This window comes from Varanus komodoensis, unplaced genomic scaffold (genome assembly GCF_004798865.1).
Source record: "Varanus komodoensis strain SLA01 unplaced genomic scaffold, ASM479886v1 scaffold51, whole genome shotgun sequence".
NCBI lineage: Eukaryota > Metazoa > Chordata > Lepidosauria > Squamata > Varanidae > Varanus > Varanus komodoensis.
In genome coordinates this window covers 551,269-575,337 of record NW_025336100.1, presented here as the reverse complement: position 1 = coordinate 575,337, position 24,069 = coordinate 551,269, and positions in this window count along the sequence as shown.

Below are 24,069 nucleotides of genomic sequence, written 5' to 3'. Positions count from 1 at the left end.
AGATTTTCAAGCTTGTCAAAATTCTCCCAAATCACTTTGTAGCTCATAGCAGTTTATTCCTATTTTTACTGTTTGTCAACTCATTTGAAAAGGAAAGACACATATTTCAAATGGAAAAACATACATCTGGGTGGGTGGTGATGATGCTGGTGGTTCTTCTTCTCCATTTTGGATCACTACTGAAATGCCATTTCATGGAAGATATTGAAGGAGAAGGAAATAGTCTTGCTTGGCAGATCCAGCATCAGGGGTTGATATTGTTGGGCATTTGGTAAGGGTTTGAATGCTCAAGAATTCCAGTGTCTCAGGATCCCTGGGAGCATCACCCCATATTGAGGTTCTGTCAAGACCTCAGATGAATTGTGTGAAAATTAAAAGGGTGGTCAAAGCAGCGGCACTTGATAATGTGTTCTCTCTCTCTCTTCTTTTCTCTCTTTGTTTTGCTCCTACTGCTGCTGTTACCATCTTCTTGCTCCAAGGAGAAGGAAGCTGAGGCAGTCAGAGACACTGATGGCCTCAACTACACTTCCTCATGGAGAGAGCATTGCTGTCTCCACAGTTCTGCTGCTGCCCACAATGCCACACCCACGAGATCCATTTGTCTGCATTAGAAATGGGCATGGTCCATGGACCACATGTTGCACCCTGCTGCCGCCTCCACTAGCAGTCTGCACTTTATACAGGCCAGGAATAACATTACTGCCTTAGTGACAACTAGCCTCCCTGGGTGAGTGATGAGCCAGGAAGTCCCAAGTTTTATTAACTACAGAATTACTAGATGGCTTTATGCGATCCCTGTTGGCAGCAAATATATTTTAAACAAACAAATCGAATGATGGTTGATATCACAAAGCTACTGGTGGGGTCTCACATAATTAAATGTTATTCCACAAAAGAAAGAAAGAAAGAAAGAAAGAAAGAAAGAAAGAAAGAAAGAAAGAAAAGAATCTCTTCACACACACACCATACACACACGAGTATCAAGGAGAGTTCCTTTCTAGCCATCCCCATGGCATGCTAGTTGTCTATGAACAGCAAAATGTGTGTAGCTAAGAGAAACCCAGTTTCTATTTGTGAGAATTTAGCACCACAGCAGTAGCAGTAGCTGCTGTAGCTTTATCTGAGCTGTGGCTGCAGTAACTTGCCCTGTGAGATCATCCCTCCGAGAAGTAGACAGCTTTCCATATATCTGTATCTATATCAACACAACCACATTTATGTAAGTATAACTTTTAGCTTTAAAACAAAACTCTCAGCATTCAGATGAACTAAACCTATGTTTGGAACACAGAAACTAAGAGACGTTGATATTGACGGATTCATCCATTCCATTGTGATGTGTGTGTCTCACACACAACAGTGACATATCTCACTGTTGCTAAATGCTCAATCAATGGTAAACAAAAATCTCTCACACTGGGCTCCCACCTTTGTTTGCAGCACAAAAAAACTGAATGCCAGTTCTGTACAGTTTTCATTCAAAGATATTTTGCTAACTTTTCTGTAATATGTGCCTATGGAGGTTTGGAAGATGAGAACAACTTAAAGACATCCCTACATGGTTTTTTAAGCTTCATTTTCTATGCTAGATTTTTTCTCCCTGATCTTGTATCACTTATATTATTTTCAACACATATTATATACTTTTCAATAGAACATGCCTTCAACTGCACATGATTGCTGAAAAATGCTATCCTTCATTAAACATAGAAAAACAGAAACAGAGAGAGTCAGAAGGGGTCTCCTGGACCATCTAATCTGACCTCCAGCTCCACCTGGCTCTGCTCATGGCATGCCTACCATGTCCCTGTCCAGCCTATCCTTTGACACCCTCAATGAGGGGGGTTTGACCACCTCCTGTGGAAGCCCATTCCATACCCTTGGTGTCCTAACCATCAGTAAGTACTTCCTGGTATCCAAATTGACCCTTGGTTTCCTGAGCTTTGGTCCATTGGAACTTGTCCTGCCCTCCTCTGCTGGAGAAAAATGGTCTCTACCCACTGCCTTTTAACATTGTACTCCTTTAATATTGAGAAGTTTCAAGACATAACATGTAAACAGTTTATCTTTGTTTAAAACAAAGAAGTACTCAGTAGTATATTTATCCTTAAAGACACAGTGCTCATCTGCAATTTTCCATTTCTTTGAATCAGCACTTTCTTTTGCCGACATTTTCTTACATAATTTTTAGCAGAGCAGCAGATGCAGAATGTCAATATTATCCATGCATAAGTAAAAATATGAGAAGTATAGTTTTGGGGATCTAAGTCTTCCCTTTCCTAGCAAATCCACCCCACTCAGACTGCTTTGACCATGGCAAAGAAGAGAAGAGACTCCTACCTCTACAGTTCTCAGGAATATTGGGAACTTGGCTGGAGGAAGATGTGGGAAGGGGAATCCCATAAGCTTCCTTGTTAAGGGAATACTCCTTCCCTCTCAACCCAAGGGGCTACTCACTGGTTCCTGCAATCTCAGATGTGTGAGAAGACTCCTAGCTGGAGTGAGTGGGGGAGGAGAGGCCAAAGCAAGCAAGGCAAAAAGTCAGAGCAACCAGCTCTTGTTGAGGAAGGAAGAATGCTTTTGCCTGGAGCAGAAACCTCATCAGTAACCTTGGAAGCCACTTGGAGGAGCACTGATCGGTGGAGCCTCTAGAAATGTTCAGTGTGCAAATCACTTTGCATACTTTTTGCAAAAATACTAGGGCTTTTACTACATATATTATTTTGCAAAATTAGGCCAGACATTTCCTGCACCCATCCACACAAATGTTCCTTTCACACATATCCAAGTAGCCTTCAACATGGAAATGCATGGAGAAGGGCAGTGAAAAAGCGAAAAAGCTGAGTGGTATGGGTACCTGAGTTCTGCAGGGTAACAAAGCACACAGAATGGTCAAAATGCTAGTATGTATGTATAGCATTTATATCCCGTCCTTCTGCAGATGCGTTCAGGATGGCATATATAATATAAAATTATGAAATACATTATTAAAACTACAATTATTAAAATATCTAAAATCGAACATTATAAACTAAACTAAAAATAGTAAAAAATAGAAAGTGCAACTGAAAACAAAAAGAAACCAAAAAATCTTAAAATGTCTAAAATCTATTAATTGTTAAAATGGTGGTTAAATAAAAAGATCTTTATCTGGCACCAGAAAGAGTATAATGTTGGCGCCAGGAGGGCCTCTCTGGGGAGTGCATTCCATAGTCTGGGTGCCACTTCGGAGAAGGCTCTCCTCCGGATAGTCACTCTCCATACTTCCTTCAAGGAGGGTTCCCAGAGTAAGGCCTCCACCGCTGATCTTAAGGGGCATGAAGAAGGGAAGCAGGCAATCCTTCAGGTAATCTGGACCTAAGCAGTTTAGGGCAAGTTAATACAAGCACCTTGAATTGGGTCTGGACTTCCATTGGAAGCCAGTGTAGCTGATAGAAGACCGGCATTATATGAGAATAACGACTGGCCCCCAACAGCAACCTGGCAGCTCTATTTTGTACCAGTTGAAGTATCCGGATCATTTTCAAGGACAGTCCCACTTAGAGCGCATTACAATAATCCAACCAGGAAGTTACCAGGGCATATATCACAGTTGCTAGACAGTGCTTGTCCAGGTAAGGACGCAGCTGGTGTACCAGCCAAAGCTGGAGGAAGGCGCTCCTTGCCAGTGCCATCACCTGGATTTCCTCTGGGTCAAGGAGCACTCCCAAGCTGCGGACCCTGTCCTTAGAGGGAGTGCTGCCCTGTCCAGGACAGGGCAAGAATCACTAACGTGGAAACCTGAGCCACCTACCAAAAGGACCTCCATCTTATCTGGATTGAGTCTCAGTTTATTGCCCCTCATCCAGCCCATTACCAGTTCAACTGGCCAGGCACCAGTTCAGGACAGCCACTGCCTCACTTGGATTAGATGTAAATGAGAGGTAGAGCTGGGTGTCATACTGATGACACCATAGCCCAAATCTCCTGATGACCTCTCCCAGCAGTTTCATATAAATGTTGAAGAGCATGGGGGACAAAATAGAGCCCTGCAGTACTCCATGGCAAAGCTGCCATGGCGCAGAACTATAGTCCCCCTGCACCACCTTCTGGAATTGACCGGCCAGATAGGAGCAGAACCACTGCCACTCAGTGCCTCCTACTCCCAAGTCAGCCAGCCTATCCAGAAGGATACCATGGTCGGTGGTACCGAAAGCTGATGAAAGGTCCAGAACAACCAAAAGGGACACACTCCCGCTGTCCTTCTCCCTGCACTGGTCATCATGCAGGGTGGCCAAGGCAGATTCAGTACCGTAACCAGGTCTGAAACCAGACCAAAATGGGACCAGATAATGGGTCCAGATAACCTGTTTCATCCAAGAGTGCCTGGAGTTGTCCCGCCACCACCTGCTCCAACGCTTTGCCCAAAAATGGGATGTTGGCCACCGGTTTGTAATTGGCGGTCACCTGTGGGTCCAGGGATGACTTTTTCAGGATAGGTCTGATCGCTGCCACCTTTAAAGGGGCAGGGACCTGGCCCTCCTTCAGTGAGGTGTTGATGACCTCCTGGACCCAGGGACCAATCCCATGACTGGCTCTCATAAGCAGCCAAGAAGGGCAAGGGTCAAGTAAGGAGGTGGTTGGGCACACCAGCCCAAGCATCTTGTCCACTTCCTCAGGCTGCAATAACTGGAACTCATCCATCAATGATGGACCAGATGGTGCTCTGAATGCCTCCTGTTCTGGAAACTGTGGAATCCAGCTCATGGCAAATCTGATCGATTTTCTACTTAAAGTGCTGGGCAAAATCGTCACAATGGGCAGTTGAGGGTATGGAGGATAAGACCAAGAAGGAACCATGGAGACCAGAAGAAACCATGTTGCTATTGTGTTTTTTGTAATAAAGGGACAGGAAAAACAGCAGTAGATGAGTGCCACTTGAGGCAAGAACAGTGTGGGTCTGAGGGAAAATGTCTTGAGGGTGATAGCAGGAAACTAACAGGCTGGAGGGTTGCATTGGAAGAGCTTGGGGGCCACAGGGTGGGGACTCCTGATGTATGCAATCCCCTATCTTACTTTCATATTCTAAACACTAGAAAAGAATGATAATGCACTATGATGAATATGCATCTGTGATTCAACCCTTAACTTCAATCTCATGTCTGAACTTATTATAAATTAAAATGTCAGAAGTAGGGATAAATGAGAAATTCATTTCAATTCTTATTTGATCAGGATTTATCTGATTTGCATCTTCTGGATTGAACATGGAATCAGATGTAATCTGTGAATTAAGTTCATACATCTCCAAGCCTGCAATGAAATTCATGGTCACAAAGCCCCTCGAAACAAAATGAAACAGGAAGCAAACCACCACCACAGCAAACAAAGTATAGATGAAAAATGAGCATTTTGTTTTTACACAATGGGAAAAGACTGAGTACAGTGCAAAGATGTGCACATCTGATGTGTACAATTGGAAACATAACCAGATCTATATACATATCAATTTTTATGTGAAAAGATTAAAAAGCTCACAATATGATATGTACTTGAGCAGGAATGCACTTTGTGATAGAATCTGGAGAATTTCAGCAAGCTCAGGTTTTTCTGATTCACCTTTCCCTGTATCAGAAAAAACTAAATCAGTATTCTTCCCATTCCCTTTTATCAGAAACCAAGAAATATTTCATGAAGTACAAGGGTGTATCAAAGGACTAGAGGAAACCACTGGCTTCACCGCCAGGGAATGGAAATGACTTCTTTTATCCCAAGGGAAAGTGAAGGTACCAGGTACAGGAGGGAGGGGGAATGAAGTGGTCATAAGAAGATGAAGTGAAAAGTAAGTCTTGGAGGAAAGGTATCATTCTAGGAATACAACTGGAGCCTCCAGGTGTTTGACCTAAAACTCCCATCATTCTTCACTAATGGATCTCTGGTTAGGGTTAATAGGCATTGCAGGCAAATTTACCTGGGGGGCCACTGCCAGCTCCTGGGCTAGAGACAGCCAGAATTCCCTTGCAACATAATGGAACATATGAACAAAAGGAGGCAGAGGAGCTTTTAGACTGAACCCTGGGGGAATGCATACAGGAGCTGGGAAGCATCCCTGTGGATGAAGGGGAGGAAGTTTCTGATTGCCCATATGCAGGAGAGAGGAAATAGACAACAAGGTTAGGACATAATACACAGTTGGAGAGGACTAAGTGCTAGAACAACGTTTCATGTGATGGGAGGGGGGCACTGTGCTTAGGTTTTTCTGTGCAAAATGGGATTGCTGAAAGAATGCCTAGTGATAAAGGAGAAGTTAGATATAATGGGGATTACAGATACCTGATGGAGCAGAGATAACCAATGGGTAATGGTCATCCCTGAATATGAAATGTACAGGAAAGACAAGAAAGAACATACTGGTGTTGCCCTCAATAGGGCATAGAGTCTTGCAGACTTGATAATCTAAAGTATGAAGACTCTTCCACAGAAGCAATATCGATGAAAATTCCTGGTCCATAACTAAGGGTGATTTTGAGATGGAAAATGAAATCAGGTAGGCACCCAACAAAGGCAGCATTGTAATAATGGGGAACTTCAACTACACACACTTTGACTGGGTAGTTTTGACTTTTGAGGATGAGTCAAAAATTATCTGCACTCCAAACTGAATATTAAAACTTCTGTTGGCACCACTGTCTTACCAGAGCTTTCCATTCAAGGCTACTGCCTCCTCAGTCACTGCTGTGCAGGTGTAAACGTGTTATATCAGTTCATTTGTAACTGCAGTGCTAGCAAAAATGGATGCCCCATTTGTGATTTCCATGAAAGAAGAGCAGAATGCTGTGATTCATTTTTTGTGGTCTGAGGGTGTACCTGGTGCTGTCATTTATCAAAGACTCTGTGCGCAGTATGGAGAAAGTGTATTGGAACATTATCAGGAAAAAGGTTCAACAATCAACAGTGCATGTTACAGTGAGATGCTTATTGAAGAGCTGAAGTCTAAACTTCGAATTAAACACAGAAGACTGCTATTCAAGGGCATTGTGATCTTGCATGACAATTCACATCCATACACTTCTGCCCACACTGTCAACACTCTACAAAAACTTTGTTTAGAGATGTTAAAGCATTTGCCTTAGAGTCCTGATCTTGCTTCATCAGACTTTCACCTGTTGTGTCCCCTGAAAGCAGCCCTACAAGGATGAAGATTCACTTCTGATGAAGAAATGAAGACAGAGGTGCATTCGTGGCATGCAGCTCAGTCTAAAACATTTTTTCACGAGAGAATACGAAAGCTTGTTGCCATATGAACAAAGTGTATTGAAAAGCAAGACAATTATGTAGAAAAATGATGTATTTGTCTTTTCTAAAAGTTAATTAAAATAAATTCTACAGCCAGAATGTGGATAATTTTTGACTCACCCTCATTGTTTCAGTTCTGACAGAGAGGTTAAATTTCTCAATGTCCTAAATGACTCTGCCCCAGGGCAGTTGCCTATAGAACCAAGTAGAGGGAGGCCGTCCTAAGTGGGGTTGCCATGGACATGGAAAAAAGGATGTAAATATTGTTGAGCCAATGGGAAACAGTGACTATGCTGATCCTGATTTAGGTGAGACTGCTAAAGAGGTCAAACAGTGTCTTTGACTTCAAAATAGGAAACTTCTCAGAAATGAGGAAACTATTAAAGAAGAGAGTTTAAATTTCTTTGAAACACTTGAGATTACTCAAAAGTGCTATAATAGAGGCTCAGATAATGTGCATACCAGAAGCAAGGAACGGTAGCACAAAGTCCAGGAAATCACAACCATGGTTAATGAATAGAGTCAAGGAAGTATTCTTCAAAAAATGGAAGTCCTACCCAAATGAAAAAGCAAAACAACTTGTGTAGAGGAGATGAAAACAGTCCATCATGGAAGCACAGAAACAGTTTGAAGAGAATGTCACTCTTCAAGTCCAAGAATGAAGAATTCTTTAAATATATCATAAAAAAGAAAGCAGTTGAAGTAGTAGTTGGACCAATGGATGATAATGGAATTAAAGGAACACTAAGGGGATAAGGAGTTTACATAGAAGCTGAAGTTATTTTTTATTAGTCAGTACAGTAGAGGATGTGGAACAGATCCTGAGCTTATGTATTCTGGAAGAGAGTCAGAGGAATTAAGGCAGATAGTAATGACAAAAGAGGAAATTTTCAACCTTGCTGACAAATGGAAAATCAGTAAATCACCCAGCCCAGATGGTATTAATCCTAGAGTTCTCAAAGAACTCAAATATGAAATAGCTGACTTTCTTACCAAAATAATTTTTCTGTCCCTAAAGTCAGCATTTCTGCAAAGGATTGGAGAATGGCCAATGTAACACCAGTTTTTGAAACAGCATTCAGGGAGCATCTGGGGAATTATAGGCCAGTTAGCTTAACACCTGTTCAGGGTAAACTGCTTGAAAGAATTATTGAATAGAGAATGAGTAAGCACACAGAGGGACAAGCCCTGCTGGAAAAGAATCAAATGGCTTCTGCAAGGGGAAGTCCTGTATCACTGACCTATTGGAGTTCTTTGAGAATATCAATAAGCACAATAGGCAAGGGTGACCCTGTAGACATGGCTTACTTAGATTTCCAAAAGGCTTTTTATGAATCTCACTAAAGTCTCCTAAGCAAACTAAGCAGTGATGGAATAAAAGGGGTTTCCTCTTATGGATCACGAACTGATTAAAAAACAAAAGTAAGGGAGTGAGAATACACAACAATTTATCAAGTGGAGGGTTGTAACTAGTGGAGTTTCACAGAGTTCGGTACTAGAACCAATGCTTTTCAACTTACTCATAAATGAGCTGGAGTTAGAAGTAGTGAAGTAGCCGAGTTTGGTGATGACACCAACTATTAAGGTGGTTAAAACCAAAAATGGATTGTGGAGAGGCCTAAAGGAATCTTTCCAAGTTGAGAGAAGGGACAACAAAATGGCAAATGTTGTTCAATGAAAGCAAGTATCAATTGGCAAAAAACCCCAACTTCAAGAATAGGCTGATGGGATTTGCACGAGCAGTAACTTGAGCAAGAAAGGGATCCTGGGGAGTTGGGTGGACAGCTCAATGAAAACATCATCTCAGTGCACACTGACTGTGAAAAAAACAAACTTCATGTCAGGCTTAATTAGGAATGGAACAGAAAATAGGACACTGTACTCCCCTTATACAAATCATTGGTGCAACTGCACTTAGAATATTGTGTTCAGTTCTGGTAACCTTACCTGAAAAGGACATTACTGAGTTGGAAAAAGTACAGAGAAGGGCAATAAAAATAATCAAGGGTCTGAAGCAACCCCCCCCCCCTTGAGTACTGGCAACAACAACTGGAACTATTTAACTTAGGAAAAAATGGGAATAAGGAGAGTCACTATAGAGTAGTTTTAAATAATATATGAGGTGGGAAAATTAGAAATAGAAAAATTTATATCTCTCCTCCATAACACTCAAAACCAGGGTCATCCCATGGAGCTGCTTGGTGGGAGGTTTGAGACAGACAAAGGAAGTACTTTTTCATACAATGTATAGTTTAATTACAGAATTTGCTGCCATGGGAAGTGGTGATGCCCATCAAGCTGGATGGCTATAAAAGGGGATTCAAACATATTCATGGGGGAGGAGGCTATCAGCGGCTACTAGCCTTGCTTGCTATGTGCTACCTCCTTTCCCAACGTTTTTGCACCTACTTGTGTGATCCTGTGAGCAGCTGGTTTGCCACAGTGTGTATGGAGTACTGGGCTAGATGGACTTATGATCTAGCATGGCTGTTCTTACATTTTTATGTTCTAATTCAGCTAAATATGATGAACCTGAGAGAGGAATTGCATATTTGCTCAATCCCATTTCCTCTTTAAGTGATTTCAGGATTTCCAAGAATCCTTCTCTCCCTGCTGAATTCTGCTAGGCTTCCTTAGCACTGTCATTACATATTGAACAAGACCTTTTAATATCAGCAAAGCATGTGTTCAGCAGTCATGACGGCAAAAGAACAGATAAATTCCTAGAAAAATGTGAGGAACACACCTGCCATTCCCCATGATTAAATGTAACCTGAAATGAGCACAATCTGTAACTGTCAAAGGGTAAACTATAGTGTAATACAAATAACACTAGCTCATGCAAAATTAAACTAATACGTAAGACTTATTTATAACTGTAAATATAAATATAACACAACATTCTTCATTTTGCTGTGAGGCTATTATGTATTCTGAAGAAGGGCACATATTTGGACTGAATTTTTCATTTCATGCTGCTGTGCTATAATTATATGCCTACTTTTCTTCTAGTTATTTTCAAGCCATTTTCACAGGATTTCAACTCAATATATTGTATCTGTCATCAGTATTGAATTACCTTCCTTCAATATCAATTATCCTGGCCTAAAATCCAGTTGTCCAGACATTCCTATAAGAATAACAGATCCATCCTTTCCATTTGGTTATCTGATACTAGCTACCAAGATAAATTGTTTTTATTCCATCCATATTTATGTCAATTTTCTGGCTCATTGCTCCAAACAGGTTGTGCTATTTTAATGTGACTGAGAAACAAACCCTAGTGGGGTATAGATTCTGGCTTCTCAGGACCCTGACTAAGTTCCATGGGGCAAAGGAAACTGATTACTGTTTCTGATCCATCTAAGAATGGGGTTGGAAGTTCCTCAGAAATTCCCCAAAATGGCTGCTGGGCCTGCACTGTCATAGATCCAGGGTGGGGCATTGATTAATGGTGTCACAAGATCTTTTGCTTGCAGTCCTCTTCAGCATAAAGATTCTTCCCTCATGAAAATACATCTGAATGACAGTAAGCATATGTTTGTGTGCATGGGTGAAAGAGAGAGAGAAAGTAGGAATTACAATTTTTTTCCTGCTCACCAATCATGAGTACATGACCCATGAACAACCCCAAACTTAATTTGGGGGCATAATCCCTGGAAGATTTCCACAGTTTCTCAAGCATTAATTTCACACACTTCCACAAATATGTACTTCTGAAAATGTGCATTTCTACTCACACTCAAGCCCATTTTTTTACACTTTAGCTTATTTTATTTATTTTTAAATTTGTATGCCACCCACTAATCCAAATGGATTCTCTAGGTGGCTTACAGTAAAATACTAATAACACAACAATAAAACCAGTTATTTATATAATCACAACAAAAAGTTAGTAATAAAGTATCATAATTACACCAAGTAAGCAGGACAGGAGTCAGAATAAATAACAAATTTCAAATCAGTTCTTGCAAGTGTTCAGAGAAAAGAAACTTTCTTGCCAGGCACTGTTGTGTGTGCATGTTCTGGTAAACTTTGTCACAAGTCGACCTTTCTGTTCTTTTGAAACCTGAGTAGTGCTTATCACCCTGAGAGCTCAGAGAGTGGAGATACAAGTAGACACACAGAGAACCAGTACTAGATTTGCAAACCAAGATTTCTTTTATTGACTACAATTTAAGAGGAAATCACTCACATTGACTCACACTAGCATTCATCTTTCATACTCACCAGGAAAACCCCACTTTGAGTTGATAAACTTGGGGAGCCCCTCCTTTTTATTCCTTATCTGAGCTCTTTGTTCTCTAGAGCCGAACTCACTGTCCACTTTCATCCAGTTCACTGCTTCACTTCCCCAGGAACTTGTTTTCTGTACCACTTGTTTTCTGTACACTCTCCTTATAAGGTATCCTTGGGAATGAGGAACAGCAACAATATCCTGAGCAGGGAGATCTAGAGATGGGGAGTCTATCAGATGGGGAACTCCAGCCTCCAACAATCCATTGTCACAGTCATTGGGTGGCCCAATTTGGGATCTCAGATGGAGGAGTGAAGGTGTACCCAATTCCACTTCACTGCTCCCCTCAGGGACAGATTCATACGCAAAGCTTTGGGTGAAGAGGGGCAGGCAGGGCTCAACATTTCACTTTCAGAGAGTTACATGTACAGTAAAGATGTTTGGCAAAAAAGCACTGGTGAGACTGTGACTGCTGAGAAGGAGAACTGAGCTCACAACAAGCACTGAAATGAAAACAAAGTTGGAGCCAGACAGACTTTCCTGGAGGGTGTTGTAGAGTCAGGGGGGAGGGGAACTTTAAACCTCCTGTACAGCCAAGTGAGCCAAACGTTGTTGATCCAAATGTTCCCCATCTTGTAACAATACATTTGGTTTCGCTTTGCTGTTTCCCTCAGCCCAGTGCTCCAACCTATCAAGACCACCTTGTCTTCCAGTGTCGTCAGCTAGGTGTCCCCTCCCAAACTAGACAAGCACTTCAGCAATTATTAAAAGCGCTTCTAAGTTTTCTTTGTCATCTGTTATCATTGCACCATCCACATTGAGTAGTTGAACCCCCATTTCTTTCCTCTGTCTTTTGCTTTGGATGTATCTGAAGAAGGCTCTTTTGTTGGTTTTAGCATCCCTTGCTAACCTCAGTTCAAACCTAGCCTAACCTTCCTGACACCATCCCTGCAATTCCATGGTACCTGACTGTATTTTTCCTTTTCAGCCCTGCCTTCTTTCTACTTCCTATACCTGTCATTTTTTGTATTCAGATTATCTTTTTGTGAAGCCACATAGGCTTCCTCTGTTGTCTTCTACACTTTTTCTTGTTGGAATTGCTTGTAGTTGTGCCTTTAAAATTTTATTTTTTAACATTTTCCACCTATCTTATATTCCTTTTCCCACTTTGTGTCACTTGCTATGGGACTTATAATTGCCCCGAGTCTGTCAAAATTGGTTTTCTTAAAATCCAGGCTACATGTTTGCCTACATTTGGCTTTTGTTTCCTTTATAACCACTACATGTGCCTATATGGACATATAGCTATCTGCTCAGGTAGGTTCTCAGGTAGGTTCTCCCTCTAAGTGGGTATGGTGAACATACCCCTGGGTAGATGACCAGGAAGTTAAGGACCTGGTGGACACTGGGACCTCACTGGCCCAGGCTTTGAGGCAGACTCACTCGGACCAAGAAGCAGTTCCTGAAGAGGGCACAGAGACTTATTCTGAGCAGTCTGGGGTTTTGTTTTATTGAGTGCTAATAGCTAGGGAGAATAAACCAGGTCTTAGGCAGTTGCCAGAGACCCTCAGATTGGCAGTGCTGCAGTTGGCACATGCCACCCCAGCATCAGGTCAACTGGTAGCGGAGAAAACCACTGAAAGGTTGGTATGTGGGTTCTAGTTGTTGTTGTTGTTAGTTGCGAAGTCGTGTTCAACCCATCGCGACCCCATGGACAACATTCCTCCAGGCCCTCCTGTCTGCCACCATCTCCCGGAGTCCACCCAAGCTAACACCAACTGCTTCAGTGACTACATCTAGTCACCTCATCCTCTGCTGTCCCCTTCTTTTGCCATCTATTGTTCCCAGCATTAGGCTTTTCTCCAGGGAGCTCTCCCTTCTCATTAGGTAGCCAAAGTATTTGAGTTTCATCTTCAGTATCTGGCCTTCTAAATCAGGGTTGATCTCCTCTAGGACTGACCGGTTTGATTGCCTTGTGGTCCAGGGGACTCGCAGGAGTCTCTGCCAGCACCACAATTCAAAGGCCTCAAGCCTTTCACTCTCAGCCTTCCTTATGGTCCAGCTTTCACAGCCATACATTGCAACTGGGAAAACCGTAGCCTTGACTATACGCACTTTTGTTGGCAGGGTGATGTCTCTGCGTTTTAGTATGCTGTCTAGATTGGCCATAGCTTTCCTCCCAAGGAGCAAGTGTCTTTTAATTTCTTGGCTGCAGTCCCTGTCTGCGGTAATCTTGGAGCCCAGGAAAAAAAAATCTGTCACTACCTCCATTTCTTCCCCATCTATTTGCCAGGAAGTGGGAGGACCGGATGCCATGATCTTAGTTTTCTTAATGTTGAGTTTCAAGCCAATTTTTGCGCTCTCCTCCTTCACCTGCATCAAGAGGCTCTTTAGTTCCTCTTCACTTTCTGCCATGAGAGTGGTATCATCTGCATATCTGAGGTTGTTGATATTTCTCCCAGCAATCTTAATTCCAACTGGTGATTCATCTAGTCTGCCTTTCTCATGATGTGCTCTGCATATAAGTTAAATAGGCAGGGCGACAGTATACAGCCTTACCGAACTCCTTTCTCAATTTTGAACCAATCAATGGTTCCATGTCCAGTTCTCACTGTTGCTTCTTGACCTGCATATAGGTTTCTCAATAGACAAATAAGATGGTCAGGTACTCCTATCTCTTTAAGAACTTGCCACAGTTTGTTGTGATCCACACAATCAAAGGCACAGTCAATGAAGCAGAAGTAGATGTTTTTCTGGAACTCCCTAGCTTTCTCCATGGTCCAGTGTATGTTGGCAATTTGATCTCTAGTTCCTCTCCCTTTTCGAAATCCTGCCTGTACTTCTGAATTGAGATCATTCTGTCTTTTTGAAGACTGTATCCCAGTACTGCTTTTCCTACTCTTTTTTTTTGACTATGAAGGCTACTCCATTTCTTCTGAGGGATTCTTCCCCCAGTAGTATACCTGATGGTCATCTGAATTAAATTCACCCATTCCTGTCCATTTTTGTTCACTGATTCCTAAGATGTCGATGTTCTGTCTTGTCATCTCTTGTTTGATCACAACCAGCTTGCCTTGATTCATGGATATTACATTCCAGGTTCCTATGGAGTATAGATATTTGCAGCATCGGACTCTCCTTTCACCACCAGATACATCTGCAATTGAGTGTCCTTTCGGCTTTGACCCAGTTGCTTCATTCTTTCTGGCGCTACTATTACTAGCCCTTTGCTCTTCCCCAGTAGCATATTGGACACCTTCCGACCTGAGGGGCTCATCTTCCGGCATCATATCTTTTTGCCTTTTGGTACTGTCCATGGGGTTTTCATGGCAAAGATACTGGAGTGGGTTGCCATTTCCTTCTCTAGTGGATCACGTTTTGTCAGAGCTCTCTGCTATGACCTGTCCATCATGGGTGACCCTGCATGGCATAGCTCATAGCTTCATTGAGCTACACAAGCTTCTTCACCATGACAAGGCAGTGATCCACAAAGGAGGGGTTCTACTAGCCTTTCTTATATGCCCAAATCCAGGGCCTCGCATGCCCAGAGTGCCAGAAAGTTCATGAGAAAGGAGGGTCATGGCTTTTGTCCATCATGGGGGACTCCTTTGAGCATGTATAGGGTTGGACATGAGCTTGGAAAGTTCAATTAAGGCACACCTATACATTCTGGTGGTTGTGCGCTATGCTACGCAGTACCTTGAGGCCATTCCCCTACAAACCACCATGGCCAAGGTGATAGTCCAAGAGTTGCTGGTATGGGGAAGGTTTTATGAGCCAATTTTATGAGCCAGGTTCTCAAGCAGGTATGCAAGATCCTAAAATTAAATCCCTGTGAACGTCTATATATCATCCACAGACCAATGGCTTGCTTGAGCACTTTAAGAGGACCCTCAAGCAACTGTTAAGGAAGTCTGTATGGGCATATTCTCACCAGTGGCATTTGTTGTTGGGACCCCTGATGTTTGTGGCAAGGGAAGTCCCTCAGGCATCAGTGGGTTTCTTGCCCTTTGAATTACTGTATGACAGACACCCAAGGGGTATTCTGGATTTAGAAACATAGAAACAGAGCAAGTCAGAAGGGGCCTCCTGGGCCATCTACTCTGACTCCCAGCTATTATCACTGGCTTATACCCCATTTCTTCTCTAGAGCTTCATGTCTATTAGATCTGACCAAGAATGGGGAAAATTGGCTGTCCCCCTTGGCTAAGCAATCCCTGACACTATCCCTGACAGGCTGCAATTGGTTTGATAGCAGATAGCTTAAAAACTCACACGTTTGTCATATTCACATAAGCATAGTGCAGGTGCATAGAAGGTTTAGTTAAGATAACAGATAGTAGTTGTAGCTCTAGCTATGTGGATGTCTAACAACATCCTGGAAAAGGGAGGTTTATTAGTATCCCTGTATGAATTTCTGTTAAAAGCACAAGTAGGATGGGCAAAGTGGGTTGAATGAGAAAAAGAGGGCTAAAAAGCTGAAATGAAAGGAGGGGAAATGCACAAATAGGGAGGGAGGGAAAGAATCTTATGTGATAAAAGCAAAAGTGGAGCGGTAAGGGCCTGGTATAGCACCCAGCAGGTATGAGTTCAGAAACTTGCAAAACTAGAAAGTTCCAGACTACAATAGTGCTTCAATTGGGCAGGAATGTGTAGTGATAAAAACAAGAGAAAGCATCCAGGCTGATGTTCCCAGAATCACTCAGGTGGAATGTCTGTTATTAGGAATTCTGAAAACTAAGTGTAGGGGTCCAAACATATTTATGCTTTCAATAAATCTAAAGACAAGGGTTTCTATTGGAAATAAGTATGAATGAATTTGACCATTTGCTTTGTTTCACATTCATATTTTTTAAAGCTCATTTTTTTTAGCCTTTCAACAAAGACATGTTCCTATTAAGTAATGAACAAAATTCTCACCTGTTTGCACTGGGCCAAATTCACTATGTATCTGTCATTAATTTGTTGAAGCCTGCCAGAAAAAAAGCTAGCAATGCAAATTCAGTATCACACCTTGACTAAAATCCAGGCTTTAAGAGCCAAATACTCAAAGTTTCACCTTTTTCCCACCTCTGTTTTTTTTTAAGCACATGCCCCCCCCCCACATCTCATTAGTGGAGGAATCTGCAACTATTTGTATCTTTTCATTAAAAAACTAAACCAAATGAGAGTCTCATCACAGGGTTCCCCTGCCTCTGAGGAAACAGAAGAATGGCCGCACCAGAGCTTCTTTCTAAATATAGGTTCAGAAACAATTGACGGTTGAACTAGTAATTGGCGGAAATATTACAAGAGGGCACAGACCTCACAGTGTTGTCAATTAACACTGGTCTACAAGGAGAAAGCCTTGGAAATGAAAGTACCTAAATTTTACCAGAATTGGGTCACTTTTAAAGAAAAATTAAGTCCTCAGTATTAATTGACTCCAGTTTCCAAGATACAGCTTTGGGTAAAATCACATCAAAATAATTCAAAATTATGAGGAGGAAGTGCAATTATGCTCCATAACTTTTCTGCTACATGTGATATAGCAGTGAGAATGGTGCCACACCAATCATTATAAAGTTATCTTTTTATTGATACCAATAACATACCTTTCCATGCATTTATTAGTTTTTCATGTAACATTTTCATGCTGTTTGCATGAAAAACTGACAAGATCTAACATCCGATTGCATGGTCTTTTGCTTCTTGTTTAGCCAATGATGCAGATAAGTTGCACATGTAATGGAACAATATTGAGGGGCCCAACTCTTATCCTGATTTCCTATTTTGCATCCAAAATATAGGTGGTATGCCTTTTTTACCACTGCCATCACACTGTACTTTTGACACGCTGATGTAAACTCACCACAAATGGAGCAGAAGTTATTTGCAGTGTTTACACAATTTCAAGGCATTTTGGTTTCTGAGGGAAAATATCATGCAACTGTTCCTTGGAAATGTTAGGCAATGAACTTTCAAAAGCCACCAGATGGAACTGTATGATGAGTAGATCTGACCAAGACAGATGTACTTTGCAATAAAAGGACAACAACTTATAGTTACGTAATAATCTTTAGTCTCAAAGTGAAGATAAATTTATACACTTCCATGTGGTAACTTTTTCATTGTTCTACCTACTTTATCCAGAAGTTACGAGGCATAATGACACCTCCCTCCCTTGTAGGCAAATATACTCACCTGTGTATAAATCTTTATTGTGAAATATCTTGAAAACTTTAGCCAACCAGCACCCTTCTCACCTGTTTTCTAATTCAAATCAAAATATGTAAGAATTAGCACATTTCGGAGGTCGATAATTTCCCAAAATTTGTAGACCAGAGTAATCATTCTCCTGAATGCAGGAGCAGGATGAGCTTAGTATAGCTGACATCGCACAATGCAACTTGTGAGTGGAGCCAGCTGGACCTGGGGGTCAGACTAGATGGCCCAGGAGACCCTTCTGACTCGCTCTGTTTCTATGTTTCTAACTTATGGCACACTCAGATACTTTGTTGCCCAGTTTGTTTGAGACTCATCCTGACAGTCAAGTCCTGTCACCATTAGCTAGTCCTTGCCAGCTTGGCAGCTGTAAAAGAACACAAGAGGCATAATCTAACAGCACACTATCTGTCTTTCTCTTGCCATCTTCACATCCATTCTTCACTTGTTTTTCCACTAATAGGATGAAATCAGGCTAGATGTTAATCACATGAACTCTAACCAGTAGGGAAGAGTTCAAATGTAGTGTTACTTCAATGTATTTTTTTTCACATTATATGCTGATTGCATTTGATGTGTTTTGTTACAACTTTTTAGGATATGTGTTAGCATTTCATAAGCAGGGGTATGCAATATGAAACAAACCAATACATTAATGCATGAAAGAGAATCTTCCAAAACCAGGCTATATAAAGTAATGGCCTTGACTTCAATAGCTATAGCTGCTAATTTCAGGTGGGTTCAGCTGTGTATACATTTTATTTTTCCCCAGTAAGCCAGAAAGAGGATAGGAAAAGAACAATGATTTTTATTCATGTAGTACAGAACTAGAAAGATATATGGATCAGCAAACTTGTCATGTTATTTTACTTCAACTGTATCTTAGATAAGGCCAAAATTCATTCATACAAACATAATGACCCAGTGCTTCCTTTTTTGATTACAATTTGCAAAAATCCAAAAGGGAGTGACAATGGCTGTTCACATATGAACAGCAACAATCCCAGCTGAATGCTGTGAATTTTCCAAAATCTCAAAGATATACTCACACCCAAGAAGTGGTAGTAGAAATGAAGGCTTCTATGGTTGAGGGTATTATTTGCAGGCAGACTTGCACCCAAACATCTGTAAGTGACATAATGCCCTAGACCTATGAGCATTGCAATGCCCATATGCACTTATCCTATAGTACACTGATAACTCGGCTCACAAACGCCTCAGTTCACAACCAAATTGGGTCATGAACAGAAATTTCAGAAAAAAAATTCCTCAGGTCACAAACTCTGCATTGGGTGATGATTGTGATCGCTCCAATCTTCCCTGCATGAGCATGACCACAGTTGTGGCCATTTCTCCTCCACCGAGCATGATCGCGGTCATGCTAGTGCAGGGAAGATGGCCACGATCATGCCCATCTCCCCCCTGAGCACGCCTGTGAACGTGCCCATCTTCCCTGTGATCAAAACAAATATATTTACAGAATGGATTAACCTTATTTACATTGAACCTTATGGGGAAATTTGACTTGGCTCATGACCAATTTGGGTCGTGACCAGAGTCATGGAACGGATTAAGTTCGTGAGCCAAGGTACCACTGTAGCTGTCTCCAGACAGAGCAGCAAAAGGGTACCATCGTACTTTGCTCACTGACCTCAGTAAAGCACTGGTAGAGAAGCCAGCACCCAACTTTTGCTTGAAGTGGTCCCTGTCTAAATAGATGGCTGTATAAGTAGCCAGAGCACCTGACACAAAGACAGGGAAGAAATTTATTTCATTGATTTTTACCACAATTCATCAAATGTGTACCTTTGAAATAAACAGAATCAAATACAATTTGTGGTCAGAGATCTGGACATTTGTAAGTTGCAGTGTGATTCAGGCAACCAAACATGTTTTAAATATGTGTACAATTGAAATACGCACACACAGAAATACATGCATATTAAAAATGTAAACCAATGTCAATAGGAGTAAATGCATACAAGTGAAATATGCACACTGATATATATGCATGGCTTTCTGGGCAGGGGGTAAGGTTGCAGCCTGATGTGAACCCAGGTTAAAATGAGCTTTGCAGTGGAAATTGGAGAAAATGTAGGAGGTCATGGTTGGCAGATCTTCAGATTACTAGCTGGAAAAATGACAGAAAAGAGGCTGGACCTATGAGCTCAGAGGAGGCAGCTGTTAACTATTCCTCCTTCTTGAAATGGGCAGTATGAAGTAGGGATGAATGAGAATTTCATTTATTCTTGTGAAACAGTTAAGCTTGCCCTATTCACAGTGCTGAGTGTGAGTGCAAGCAGGAGCGTGTGTTCTCCAAAACTGTCTACAAAATCTGAAACACATGCTTATTTTTAAAAATTGGGTAAATTTCAGGGAAAAGTCATTCAAACAAATGCATAATATCATATCTTAGTCTGTGGGGGAAGTTGCACATGTTTGAAAAATACAAAAGTTTTCCTCAGAACTTTTCCATTCAGACAACTCAAAAAGTGAATGCAAGTGCTCATGAAAATCAAAGGTGAGACAAGTATCAAATTGATGCTCAGAGAACCTGAGTGCTTGTTCACCCATTCCTAGAAGGGACAGGTCTGAGGTCACTTGAGAAACTATAGTTATCTTGTCTCCATCATCAAAAGAGAGGACATAACTGTAGATCTGCATCCCCACAGACAAATCTCCATGGGTATGTTTGTAAAGATTAAATTGGTGACTTCCCACCTTGACTCTATGTGGGGCTACCCTTGAAGACGGTCCGGATACTTCAATTGGTTCAAAATAGGCTGCTGACGGGGACTGGGCATTATGTTCACATGACTCCAGTCCTCCGTCAGCTTCACTGGCTTCCATTGAAGTCCGGGCCCAATTCAAGGTGTTGGTGATGACCTATAAAGCCCTAAACGGCTTGGGTCCTGGTTACCTGAAGGAGCGCTTACATCCATATACACCCGCCTGCCCCTTGAGATCTGCGGGAGAGGCCATTCTCCAGGAAACCTCCGTGAAAGAAATTAGGAGGGTAGGTACTCGGAGGAGGGCTTTCTCTGCAGTGGCGCCCAATCTATGGAATGCGCTCCCCAGAGAGGTCTGCCTGGCGCCATCGTTATTTGTTTTTCAGCACCAGGCGAAGACCTTTTTATTTAAACGTCATTTTAATTAATATTATTTGCTTATTTTATCTGGCCAGGGCGACTTATTTTATATTGTTAATTTGTTGTATGTATTATATTTTAATTTTATGTTGTGAGCCACCCCGGGGCTTCGGCGAATGGGGCGGCTTAGAAATGTTTTAATAAATAAATAAAATAAATAAATTTCTAAAAGTAGCTGTAGTTTTTATAAGCATTTTCAGGCCTGGCCCCCTGTAATGTTACTATACTGTGGAGGCCTGCTGTTCAAAATAATATTTCATGAGCAAGGCCTTTACTTTAGATTTGTTGTATCCTTTGATTTCTGTTCTTTAGTTAGAGCAGCTGATTTGATTATTGCACGAGAGACCACAAAGATAGGTGGTATGAAGTTTGAATTAATTTGTGTTCTCCAGTCGAACAAAACCTCTTGAGAATCTGCAAAGACAACACCTCCAGTTAATAAACCAGCACCAAGCTGATTGGATGGGCCTTGCTGTCACTGCTGTAGGAATCCAGTAGTACTTTTCAACTCCTCTGAGGGGAAATTCACTGCACCAAATTCTCCATATGACTCTCAAGGGTGGCTTGAGAAGATAATCTTCCAATAATGCAAGGCAGGTGCATCTGGAAACATAAATGCAGCAGCCTCCCCCTACTCTGTATCACCAGCATCAAACCACAAAGAAAGTCATGAACTGGGCCCTTCACACTGTGCCCTGAATCTGGCCATTTTTGCTCTAGAGTGTGCACGAGAACCCCAAACCAGATCTTAGAAGCCCTCATAGAATTAAAAAAGAAATGCAACTGCTAGATGCACATTTAAAGAAATGACTGTTTGGAGATGTGGGAGTTCATCGCTGGGTCATGCAGAGTTCATCGCTGGGTCACGCTGTAGTCACGTACGCCACGACAGCACTATAGTATTGTAATTTACCTGTGTAACCATATAAGGCTTGTAACCATATAAGGCTTGTAACCATATAAAGCTATTTGTAAGCTTTGTGTATTCTGCGTCTGCGCGGCCAGTAGGTGGTTGGCCAGCTACTCAACATCTGAGTGGCTGTATGCAACTGTTTTGGTAAACCAAGGTAGTGAATAAAAGGAGGTGCTGGAGGTGAGGGGGGGAATTCTTTTCTTCCCCTGCAAACACAACCGAGCATGCTTTGTACCTAATCTCCGGACTGCAGTTTTCTTTATCAGGGATCTCTCCTGAAACTTTCTCGCGCCGTTGCCGAAGCAGGACTTCGGCAAGTGGTGCCCTGTGTGAGGCAAACGGATTACCTCGATTCAACCTTCGGCTGCAAGCTGACGGTTCCCGCGATCGTCAACTCCCCACGCCCAGCAAGGGTTTCAGGCGCCACGCATCTTCGGATCTCGGGTGAGTGTGACTGGTCAAGTTAGAACGCCACTGAAATGGGCTCCTCATTGTCTACCGAGCAACAGGCGTTTAAACACGACCTCCATTTTTTACTTACTAAAGAGGGACATTCTGTCACTGAAAAGGAGGTCGAAGAATTAATTAAAGCAATTGATGATGTTTGCCCCTGGGTACCCGAGTCCGGCACGCTAAGGCTGGAGGATTGGTGTAAAATTGGTACATGTTTTCAAGATCATCCCCGCGTAACATCAAGAATCTTGTTTACGTGGTGCAAAGTCCGCGCTTGTTTAAAGGACTAACACCAACTAATATATTGTTTAACCAACAATTGGAAACTGGGACCATACCGTCTGCACCGCTGCCGCAGTTATTACCACTTGCACCGCCCCCAATACCCAAGCCCCCTCCAAAATATGAGGGGCACCACCACTTTCCGCCATCAAAACCGCCTGACGATTTGGGATCGGATAATGAGGAACCTGTCATAACCCTGGCTCCTGCTATGCAGCGTACAGCCGCTTTAGCCGCTGCCTTGCAAACAGCAATTATGGAGGAAGGGGATCCGGGATCACAAGAAATCCCAGCAGCGTTTCCGGTGCTCAGAGGGGCCCCCGGGGGAAGAGGTATGCAAGCCATCCCGGATAGATATGAACCCTTACCGTTGCAGACATTGAAGGAGTTACAGTGGTCTATTCAGGATAATGGCATACAGGCCCCATATACCAGGGCTTTGTTGGAAAGCATGTCCCTCCAGAGGCTAACGCCAACGGATTGGAAAATGATTCTCCGCTCTCTCCTCCCCTCTGCCCAAGGTCTCCTTTGTATGGAGGCCTGGCGGCAAGAGGCAGCTGCGCAAACATTGCAAAATGCAATGAATAATATCAATATTACGGAAGATATGCTGCTAGGAGAGGGAGCCTTTGCAATGGCCGTACAACAAGTTGCATTAACAGATCAAGCCCTAAGTCAAGTGGCTAATATAGTCATTAAAGCCTGGAAAAAGATTCCGGAACCTGGAGATAATTCTTTGTCCAGCTTCGCTAATATAAGACAAGGTGCCGCGGAGCCATATACAGAATTCATTAATAGACTAATGCGGGCAGTGGAACGCCAAATTGACAGTCCTAGAGCCCGAAAATTATTGCTCAAGCAGCTAGCGTTTGAAAATGCGAATGAGGACTGTAAGACGGCCCTCACACCCATTTATAATAATCCAGATACCGATATACAATCTATGCTTCAGGTATGCCAGAATGTTGGTTCGCAAACCCATAAGGCACGTTTGCTCGCAGCTGCAGTACAGACATTTCAACAGTCTAATAATCCTGCTGCTGGAAAGAAATGTTTTGGGTGTGGCAAAGAAGGCCATTTCCGGGCACAGTGCCGTTCTGTTCAAAGAAGCGCGGCCCGTCCTTCGAAAAAATGCCCTATTTGCCAGAAGGGTTTCCATTGGGCCAACCAGTGTCGCTCACGCCCTGAGGCGGGACAACAAGGATCCGGCAGTAGCCAGGGAAACGAGAGGAAGGGCCAACCCTGGGCCCAGGAAAAACAATAGGGGAACTGCAGAGTAAGTCGTTTCCTGAGCTGGCCCCGGGGGCGGAGTGGCCGTTTTGCAGCCTGTCAAATCCTCGCCTCCACACTATAGGAGATGATCAAAAGCCACATGAGTATAACCCAGGTTGTTCTGGACTACCTGTGGTTCTTGCTTCATCGGTTACGCGCACTCCGGGGTTTGCCGTGCCTGTACCTATTAGAGTATCCCACCTGGTACCTGCAGGTCATATTGGTTTATTACTTCCTATAATGGGCCTGGATCATTGGCATGTGGTTCCTGGACTATATGAGCC